This window comes from Pteropus medius, unplaced genomic scaffold (assembly GCF_902729225.1).
Source record: "Pteropus medius unplaced genomic scaffold, Ma_sr-lr_union100, whole genome shotgun sequence".
Classification (NCBI taxonomy): Eukaryota; Metazoa; Chordata; class Mammalia; order Chiroptera; family Pteropodidae; genus Pteropus; species Pteropus medius.
In genome coordinates, this window is record NW_024344240.1 from 3,637,401 (window position 1) to 3,648,904 (window position 11,504).

General features: G+C 34.9%; 1 pseudogene; it reads left to right on the top strand.

Moving 5' to 3' along the window:
- Positions 1-10,606: 10,606 nt before the first annotated feature.
- LOC120607507 (uncharacterized) lies at positions 10,607-10,725 on the top strand (annotated as a pseudogene).
- The last annotated feature ends 779 nt before the right edge of the window (positions 10,726-11,504 follow it).

Genomic DNA, 11,504 nt, shown 5'->3' on the forward strand with positions numbered 1-11,504 from the left:
GGAGAGAGATGGTCTGTGCTCACGGTGGTCTCCAGCAGCTCAGCTCTGAGCACATCAGGTAGCAGGTGAGGAGGCGGAGACCAGCACCAGACCCTCATGCCTAGTGAGAGTTGGAATGAGGGGCTTTCAGGACACTTAGGACCTTGATTCTTATTGGCTCTTGGTCAGAAAACCAGTAAGCCTCAAGCCCTGGCTGGGACTGAGCTGATTGACTTGCTCAGACTAAGAGACTCTGGGCTGTCAGCACAGATATTCCTTTTATAAAATGTGAGCTATGGCAACGCGTAAGGCTAGTGTTCTCCTGGATTTACACATCAAAGGCAGGGAAATGGTTGGGACAGATTACTGGCAGGATTTGACTTGATGGACACTGTTCTCAAGGGCAACTAAAATGTTTGTAGAGCGCTCTCTACGCTAGCAATTCAGGTGCTGGAGCTACAAAAGCGCTGCCTGGATCTCAGGTGCCCACAGTGCACGAAGCAAGCTTTGCTGATTACCTGGGGGCCACGTGTTGCTGGCCTGGTGCTAGGTAGATAGGTGGATAGGAAGACACAGTGCCCTATTTAAGCATATGCTTCTTTGTGGAAGCTGACAATAATAATTCTCGTTATGGTTGTTCAATAAACATATGCACATATTTTGGTTGTTCGTGTAGGGACATTTATGCAAAGAATGTGTGCCCTGGGGCACCTGCAACTGACATTTGGACCTTTACCTATTAAGAAACTGAAATGTTACCTAAAATGAGAAATAGCACTTTTCGTAAGAGAAACTTGAGGGAAAATGCATTCCAGAAAAATCTGCCATTGAATTTTAGAGAAGATTTTTATCTAAACCTGTGTAGTTTTCAAAACACAGCATTTTAAAATATAAACTGTTATTTAAACTAATAACCCATGTCTCAAATTCTAGGCATATACATCGGCAACTAAATACAATGAAGAAAAACTGCAAAAAAGACGATCACCTGATGTGTGAGTAGTTAAGACAGACAATGATGCCAGGTGGTGCCTCGGTGCAGAATAACAAGAACAGTACGTCAACGCACAGCAATCAATACCAAAGAAAAATCAACACGTATTCAGCATCTTCTTACAGTGTTAAGCTGATTATCCTCTTCAAGTAATTGAGGCAGTGAGATGAATGTGTTCGGCAGCCTTTATTTTTCTCTTTTAGAATGAGAGCTAAGTATAAAGGTTAACTGGTGCCTTATATTGCTCATCATCCCCTACCTCGGTCATAAACTTTCAAGGAGAGAGACACCTTTTCCAACGACTGATTAATGCCTATGAGGTTTTTACCATCTTGAAACTATGTTATCGATGTAAAGGAATGTAAAAAGGAGAAGTTATGATTGTTCAACTGTATGTACATATGCATCCATACATATGTACAAGCACAAAACATTGACACACTTATATACACACAAACACACACCATTTATACCATTTGAGGCTTCAGGTGCATGGACTTTGGGTACATGGGACTTCAAACAGATGCTTTTAGAAAAGACTCTCCTATTTTACACCTCAGCCTCTAAAGAGGAAGTATGGTCCATATGGACAGAAGGAGGTTTGCACTCGACTCACTGAGCTGAAAATGGGCTTGGATAATCCACAACGAGGAACTTTTCCAGGTCTCCACGGTGATTGGAGGATGCCTGTTCCCCTTAAGCCTTTGAAGTCAGCACATTGTCTTCATTGGTGAAACATCCTGTTACTTCATCACACTATTTCATCATTATGAAAGCTTGAAATTTCTAATGTGTTAGCTTATGACCTTTATTGTTTCTCACACTCTGGGGAAGCACCTTCATGAAAGAGTATTATAATATGATTGTCTCAGCTTCCTGTTCACAAAACCTAAAATTCTCAGTTTCTTTAGAAAATTTCTTAGAATCCCTTCTTCTTCGAGATTTTAATCTAAATCTTCTCTAAGCTTACATACCTACACAAGTCTCCATATCTTAGTACTCTGCTCCTACCTCAAAGGCCATCTTAAGTCGTACCTCCTCAACGGACCATTACGTTGAGAATTATCAATTTCCTGTTGCTTTGAACTTCTCGCAATAATTCTTCCTTAACACGTGTCAAGCCCAGTGTGGAGTTTAGTAGCATAGCCTTTGCAGTCAACAGACCTGAGCTTGAATCTCGGTTTTGTCATTCCCTTTGGACAAATGGTCCAATGCGGCTAAAGCTGCATCAGAGCAATTACATTATCTATCACGTAGGGAAGTTGTGAGGATTAAATGATTAAAGGCAGGTGAAGCATTCGAGTTTGGTTCCTTTGGCTTAACGATTTCTTCAATTTATCTCTTCCCTCTCACATGTTACTGTTAGTGGTAAGGAGGAACCAGGCTGCAGCACTTTGCTTAGAAATGTCCTTTGCTAAATCACCAAGGTATTTGTCACAAGTTTTACTTTCTGCAAAACACCAGGGTACAATTTAGTGAAGTTCTTTGCCACTTTATAACAATAATCACCTTTCCTCCAGGTTCCAATAACATATTTCTCATTTCCATCTGAAATCTCACCAGAAGCATCTTCAATGTCCATTTCTTCTCCCCAACGGTCTCTTTAAAGCAATTTAGGGTTTTTCCAAAATGCACCTCAAAGCTCCTCCAGTATCTACCCATTACCCAGTTCCCAAGCCACTTCCATGTTTTAGGTGTTTGTTATAGCAGCACCCCACTTCTTGGTACCAAAATCTGTATTAATCTGCTTGGACCATCAGAACTGAATATCTCAGACTGAGTGGTTTAAATAGTGGAAATTTATTTTCTCCTAATTCTGGAGGCTGGACATCTAAGATCAAGGTGCTGGCAGGGTCAGTGTCTGTTGAGGCCTTTATTTCTGGCTTGCAGACAGCTGCCTTCCAGCTGTGTCCTCACATGGCCTTTCCTCCGTGCACATGCACTCCTGGTTTATGGGACATCAGTACTGGTGGATTAGGTCCCCGCCTTTAAGGCCTCATTTAACCTAATTATCTCCTTGAAAACCTTTCTCCAAATATAGTTACAAATACAGTTAGGACTTCAACATATGGATTTTGGGGAGACATGTTCAGTCGTTAACATTGTTTTTATTTTATTAAGCACAGGATTACTGCAGGGGATGCATTTTTATAAAGAAGACTGGATTGTTATAAGGTACCATTGGGGAAATAGATTGGAAATGAACACTGGAAATATAAAGATTAAAATGGTCTAAAATAATTCAGGACCTATAGATTAGGACTCCTTCAGTTCACCAGAAAAGCCATTCCATTCAGCCAAGCTTGAAAGAACTTTCACAAGGATAAATGAAGTCCCTAGAAGAAGAAATACTGAGGGAATTTTATTCTTTTAGTGAGCTGATTGAGAAAATCGTAACGAAAGAACAAAGTTAAGGTCCATGTGATTGATGACAAAGAGTACAAGGAAGTTCTGACCCCGTAAGTCCCTAGAAGGATGCAGTTGGGCATGTGGTTCAGATACTCAGGAAATCATACATCAGCCGCAGGACAATGAAAACAAGGAAAGCCAAAGTATCATACAAGGTTTGTTTGAGATGTCAATTGGTACCTACTGTTTTTAATATAATTTTTATACCCTGGAAATATTAATTCTACTTGTTGAATATATTTTAAGAAAATATTTTAAAAGTGGAAAATCTAGTAGATACTATTTCTATGGTATCATGTTAGCATTTGGTTTAGTAAAATTAGGGTATAAGCACATTATGAACAATTACAAAATCTTTAAAAATGATGATCATACAGTGTGCTAACACGCAAAGTACTTATGCTTTCATATTAAGGGAGGCAATCCAGAATGAAATATATATAAATATATGACATATTTTTAGTTTTACATATATTTGTATAAATAATATATTAATATATACTTATATATAAAGTTATATGAAATATATAATTATATATTAACATAAACTTATAAATAATTATATAGACATGACTATTATATATATGAAATATATGTGTGATTTGTATATATAAAACACATCCATGTAAAAATAGCACGAGAAAAGCTAGGGATGATTATCTTCAGGTGATGAGGCCATGAGTATTTAAAAATATATATTTTCTTTCTTTTTTAATATTGCAAATAATGAGCATGCATTATAGTACAATAAAAATGAAATAACATTATACCTTAAACATGTATACTGCTAAATTACCCTATCAAATAGTTGTATCTGTTTTATTCCTGCCAACCATATGTGAGAATGCCCATTTTCCACACCCTCAGTTATAGGGATCATATTTTACTACTTTTTGCATTGCTTCTTTTATATTAAACTGGACAGTGTCCACCATATTGTTGAATGAATGACTGAATACCCTAAGATGTTTTCTGCAAACGATATCCTCTCTGCATCCCCAGGGCCCCTACTTCTGCTCCTTGCCCAGACTTTTGCAATGGCCTCTGACTATATCCTCACAACTTGTTTCCTTCCTTCCTCTTACTCAGGCAACTTCCATAGTTTTCTCAATAAGTAACTAAATTAATTAAATCTCAATTTCTTAATTTTAAAAAAACGTGACAAAACTATGAAGTGCTTGAAAGAAATGAGACAGTATAAGGAAGAGCAAAGAGCAAAGACAGAGACAAAAAAAATCTCTCTCCCCACTCATATAGAGGATTCTATCCCATTGAATATTTATCTGGCACCATTTAGTACAAGTTTGAAATTTCCACCATTGTAACTATGATGAAGGGGTCAAAATAAGGAAGAACAAAAATTATATTAAAAGCAGTAGGTACCAACTGACTTTGTTTCATTTTTTTGTGAAACAGTACCACTCACGCCATGCTTATATACCTTCTGTGAAAGCTGTTAAAAATTGCAAATAAAAAGGAAAGAAAATGAATCGTTCTCATGCCTATGGAAAAGGAAAGATGTTAAAGATAAGTAAAAGATAGTCTCTGAAGAAACAAATAAAGTCAATCGAGATAAAAAACAAAACAAAACAAAAAAACTATGCTTTCCTCACCCTCCCCTTCTCATAGAATTTACTCTTGGATCCTTTATTCTGCTATAATGTGGCATGATGCTCTGGAATACTATGAGCTAAGAGATAAGAACATGAACAATGAGCTGAATTTTTTCTTGTTCCTTCTAGAATTGGTCTGCAGCAAATTGAAAACGAAGTTTTGATTGCTACATTGGGATATCTCTCTAGAATTCAAACTGAGACTTAAGCCCTATAACAAAACTAACCTAAAACAATATAAATTATAGTTTATAAAAGACATTTTGCTCTTCTTTTTTAAAAATAATAGAATTATAATCTAATTCATTGAAATTTGAGGTGTAGTAGCTTAAGCATTAATTGTGAATAGACAGCAACTATTAGGAACTTGAATTTTCTGAAACTGTAGCCTCCACCTCTGGCCCATGTTGGATAGACCGTGAGAGTAGGGTGACTACAGAGTTTGCTTCAGAGATTCTGGTGTGGTTTCTATGACAACAAAACTTTAGGGCATTGTTGTCTACATGGAATCACAAAATGACAGATGGCCCATTATAAAACTGTATGTATTTGGAGATGAAAAGAAAATACATAACTCTGAAGTCTAGTCATTATGCTCTCGCAAAAGAGTGAGAATATGATAGCTAAGTGGGGAGAGAATAGGCAATCATAAAGGAAAGGTTAAAATAAAACTTTATCCATCTTGAAACCCTGTCAACTGACTTGAAGACTGCTTATAGATATCTGTCTCTCCACACCCATATAGTGAATTCTACCCCACCAAGTATTTATTTGGCACCATTTAGTGTAAGTTTGAAATTCCCTCCATTATAACTACAGTTAGGAGGCCAAAATAAAACTGGTTAAAAATGGGAGGGTAAAACTCTTCCGTAAGTACAAATGGGAAGGTTTGGTTTTCTTACCCATCCTCTGGTGTGCTGGATGAGATGGGTATTTTCCCTTGTAGTTCTATTGAAGATATAACATATTCGGTAATATCAAACTTCAAACATATGATATGAAGTTCTGAGTTAGGTCTTTAAAACCTTTATTGCAGATTTAGGAAATAAGTTTAGGAATGACTGTGAAAGGCTTAGCAATTTTGGCTAAGCTGGTGAGTTCAGTATGGGGTAAATGTTGTGATGTGTCTGCCAAATAATACTATTACCAAAATCTGGATACCCAGACAAGGGAAGCAATAACTTGTGATTCAGTGATCATTTTTCAGGATGTTTGCAAAAATGTACCTGTCTATCATCATCTATCTATTCGTTCATCCTCATCTTTGCTGTCTATGTATAAATAACTGAAAACCCCTGATAATGAGTGGATCTTAATCATACCATGTGTTCATGGTACAAGACAAATTTTAGCTGTTTTCAAATCTATGAAGGATGATGCTGCAGAGGGGAATTCCCCTAGGCTCCAAAGGGGACCTTTCAGAAGAAATGACTCAGCTGGATATTTTGAAAACTTTCTGGCCAAGCTTTCTCAAAATAAAATGTTTCCTTAGACGGTAGTGAATGCTCTTTCATTAGAAGTTATCAAGCATCAGTGTTTGGCCTCATGGCAGGTACTTTGTCGGGATGACTTAGTTATCAGGTGAGAACCTTGGCTAGATGTCTGTAAGGCCTCTTCCAGCTCTGATATCCACTAATCAATGGCCTCTGAGCTGTGCCTATGGTTCCCATCAAACTTCTGAGCTATGAAATGCCTGCATTCTTCAGGCCCAGACACTCCTACGGCAGGGTCCACAAATCATTCACAAAATTGGATAGTACAGTTGAGAATGAGTGAATACAAGGCCAGGGCCAGCATGACTACATTTATTCTTTTTGATGGCTATTTGGTGTATTTTTAACCTTGGCCTCTAAGGATGTAAAGTCAATACATTAACCCTGATGACGCTACCTCTTTTCAAAAGATTCTTATTTAATTAATAGAAACATAAGGCTTGTCAAAATGAGGAAATGAGACCATTTCACCTTTCGAAAGAGCTCCTGCAGTAAATCAAAATACTACATTGAATAACGCTTTCTCATGTTTTAGCAGCATAACATTTGTTGAAAAATAGTTTTGCTGGTTAGAGTTTTTGTTGGATATCATAAAATATTATTAAAAATCTTTAATCTTGGGAAATATCTGTATGTGGTATTGCTAACACATATACAAATGTGTAAGTACTATTCATTTTCTGCATGTTGGCATATTGTAAAATTCTGTTTTCTTTTCATTCCTAGATGTTGTAAATAAACTAGATCTGTACAGTAGGTTTTTGTCAGACTCCCAGAAAGACAATTTTATTTTATAGCACATCCTAGAGTGACAGCCAGAAACTGTTCTGCACTACCTCAGTACAAACAAAATTAGCTTTTCACAATATTTTTGCAGATGTTAAAGGTCATTAATAGAATGAAACCAGATGACTGAAGCAATACATTTGGAATGATTGGGCTTTATTTTCTCCCTAGCTTAAAGACACAGAGTCCCATTTTCTCTCCTACTTGGCTGCATTTCAATTTTTTTCCAGTAATTTAATGGTTTCTAAAATCATAAAAGTAGAAGTGGTAGGATATGTATTTCTTGGCTTATGTCACCTTCCCTGTTTGACAGAATTGGAATTTTATGAGGATGAAAATAGTATTAACTTTTCGAAAAAACCAAAAACCAAAAAACAAAAAAAACCCCATACTTTTTAACAATTGCCCAAGCTTCTGTTTTCACTGAGGTCAGATTTTTGTCACGAATCATTTGAAATCCTCCAATTAAATTAAAAAGATGATAATTAACTGGAAGAAATGTTACCAGTTTTCTATTTCAGAATGAAAAAGAAAAGAAGTTTTTTTTTTTTTTTTTTTTTAAGTACAGCGACTTGTTGATTAAAAGATGCTGTGTGCTTGTTAAGACAGAATGGGCATGCTGCCTGTCCATACTGTTTTATTTGTAGCATCTGGCCTACAAGTAAAGAAGCTGCAGTTAATACCTACAAGTGGATGTGTTTATGTTAGCATTATTTAAAGATCAGTTTGTAATAAATATACTTTCTAGAATGAGCCTACCTTTAATATTCAGTAGGGGATGATTTGAAAAATAATTTCATATGTAAGTTTTTTTTTAAAAAAAGACAACATGATTTTCTTGCATTTTTTGGTAAAAATGAAGTATCAACTAAATTTGGTTCCCCAGATTTACTTGTGTATGTGTGATGCATGTTGAAGGACTGTTGAAGGAGTTAATGCGTTGTCCTTCTGTTGGAGACATATCAGCCCTCCCGTCCCCGATTCAGCAAACCATACAGTAAGGTTAACCCTTGGGAAAGTGAGAGGGGATCAGGTTCAAATGCAGGTGGATGGGTTGTTTGGTGGCAATGACACACTTTTCCCATTGTTCCGGGAAGGTAAAGGGAGGAGGGGATGGGGGGAAGAAAGAGCAAGTCAGCAGTTTGGCAGATGTGGATGTGAGGGCATCTGAGATCTAAGCCACTTCTAAGTTCAGGTACTGGGCTTAGTTTCTCTTTGCTATTTTCCAGAACAAATTTTTCTCTGATATTTAAAGCATTAGTCTAGATGCAGGGAGTCAAAACAAACAAACAAACAAACAAACATCGTATGCTAGTTTGAGCCACTGTAAAGGGAAATACATCTTTCCCCCTCCCCCACTGAGACCAGAAAGGTGATGGTTGAAGTAAACTTTAAAAGAAAAATTGGTTTCTAGGGAACGGTGCTGAGTTGCATGGTCTTTCTCTCCTCCTTCCCATATGAGATTTGTCTGGCAGATTCTAACTATTGGAGATTCTGTTGTTGAATTTTGTGAACATATAAAAATATGTTTTAATTCTCATTTTTTTTCTGATGGTATTATTAAAAATGATATTAAATATAGAGCTAAATTTCTCTTTAACTGCTACTTCTCTATCTTTTCTTTGGAACTCATAATTATGACTTTGATATGTACTCTTAATGTTCATTTAAATATATTTATATACAAATATGTAAAAAATGGTAGTAGTATTGATTTTTGTGTGTTTCAAAAAATCTGTATGAATTTTATTTTTTAAACATTTTTCTGCAGATAGATCAACTCATGCAAAATATTTTTAACCTTTACCATGATAATATATATAGATATTTTCCTTTTGATTATTTAAATGTTTTCACCTTTAGTTCTTGAGATTTTAAATGTGTCTGGTGTGAAATAAAAATCTACCTTTGTAATGTTTCTTAGGAAAACCAGTTGTCTCATTTATTGAAGAAATAATCTTCATTTATTTAATACTATCATATTCCAAGTTCTCACATACTCAGGGAACTGTTTTTGATTTTTATAGTCAGTCTATTCCTTTAACTAGTACTCTGTATTATTACTATAGTTCTGTAATATATTTTAATTCTTAGTGCCCTTCTTGTTGTATGTCAAAATTGTTTTGGCTATTCTTGTGACTTTTTTCTTTCTTACCAATTTTAGATTTAGTATTTCAAGTTTCATAAAGTCTTATTGGCATTTTGATCGGAAATGTACTGAATTGATAGACTAAAATGGGGAAATTCAAAATCTTCAAGATAATGGCCAGATATAGCCAAATATTTTTTATTTTGTCAATTCTTTTATTTCCATGCATAACATTTTACATTTTTTTCCTGCCTATATGTGTATTACAAATGCTACTACTACTACACAAATTGAGCCAGATACCATTTAAGGTAATTTATGTGTAATATTACATTTAATCTTTTCATTAATCCTCTGAGAAAAGTGCCAGTTATTATTCCCATTTTTCAAATGAGAAAATCAAAGTCTGGAGAGATTGAATAATTTGACCAATGCCATGAGGATACTAATCAAAGTAGTCGAATTGAAACCCAATTGATGTGACTCCATGAATTTTAATCATTATGTAAAGGCAATTTCTGGCTTCCTAACATTTCTATATGCCAGCTATATTTGAATATTTGAATATAGTTGGCATATAGAAACGTTATTAATTTTCGTACATTGACTTGTGTCTGGAAATCTTACTGAAGTCTCGAACTAGTTTTCAGAGTTGCCTATTGATTCTATATATACTATATGCAAATGATGGCAGTTTGGCCTTTCCTTTTTAATCTTTCTACCTCTTGATTTTTTACCTGGTCTTATTACAATAACTAATACCTCTGGTACAATGTTGAATATAAGGAATGCTAGAGGTTTTCCTGGTCCTATTCCTTACTTTAATGTTTCTGTTTCTAAAATTTTACCATTAATCACGATGCTAGATGTAACGTGAATTCTCTTTATTGGGCTATTAAAGCTCCCTTCTAACATTTGTTTCCTAAGAGTTTTTTTTTTTCCCCCCATCCTGAATGGACATTAAGTTTTATTGAATGACTCTTTTTGTGTGTGTTTTTTTCTTCTCTTTTAATCTGGTAATGTGGCAAGTAGCACAAATAAATTACCAGAGGTTAAACTATTCTTGAATTCCTGGAATACACACTACTTTGTTGCATTATCTTATATTTTGATATACTGTTAGATGTGATTTACAAAATTCTTTTCCTTCTATTTCTTCCTTCTCTTTCTATTCTCCGGAATATTTTGTATAGTAATGAGTTCTGGATTACTATAAGATATAGTACATTTTAAAATCACCTGGATTTATGGCCATGCCACCCTGAATACGTCCGATCCCGTCTGATCTCGGAAGCTAATCAGGATCGGGCCTGGTTAGTTCTTGGATAGGAGACCACCTAGGGAGACCAGGTGCTATAGGTGTAAAAAAAAAAAAAAGGGATTGTAAGATGACAAGGTCCTTGAAATGTGTGAAGTCAACCGAGGGTTGCCTCACCTAAAATATAAAAATATATATATATTTATATTTATATTTATATATATTTACTGTTTTGTGAACATATGCATGTATATATGCATGTGAACATATGAATGTTTATATTTACTGTTTTGTGAACATATGCATGTATGTTTGTGTTTTCTATTTAATCATTTTCTTTAAACTTTGTTTCCTTCTTTTTCTTTGAGTTTGCTCACTGTTATTTTCTACTTTTTGAATTGAATGCTTGCCTCACTTATTTTCAATTATTATTATATTCTAATATGGGAGTTTAACAGTATAAACTTGCTTCTAAATATATTTTTGTTCATATCATTCCATTTTTAATATGAAATAATTATTCAATTTTCATTATTTTAGCATTCTAATTCATATATGCTCTTTATTATTTTTGTAGCTAAGGAATTATTTAGAAGTGGTTTCTTTTTAAGTTTTTATACATTTTCTTTGTACAGGAATGAGGAAGCTATATTTTAGGGTTTGATTCCCAAATTTACTGCATTATGGTTAGGGACAGTATAAATGATATCGTTCTTTGGAATTGATCTCTTTATGGATCTATTTGCTTATTGAAGTTGTTATTCAAATATTTGTCAATTATATCTCCTTGATGTATCAGTTTGAGAATTAAGCTAAAAATTTCCTGCTATTCCTATGATGTCAGTTTCTCTTTGTTATTTTGTTATTTTTTGTTCTATTTATT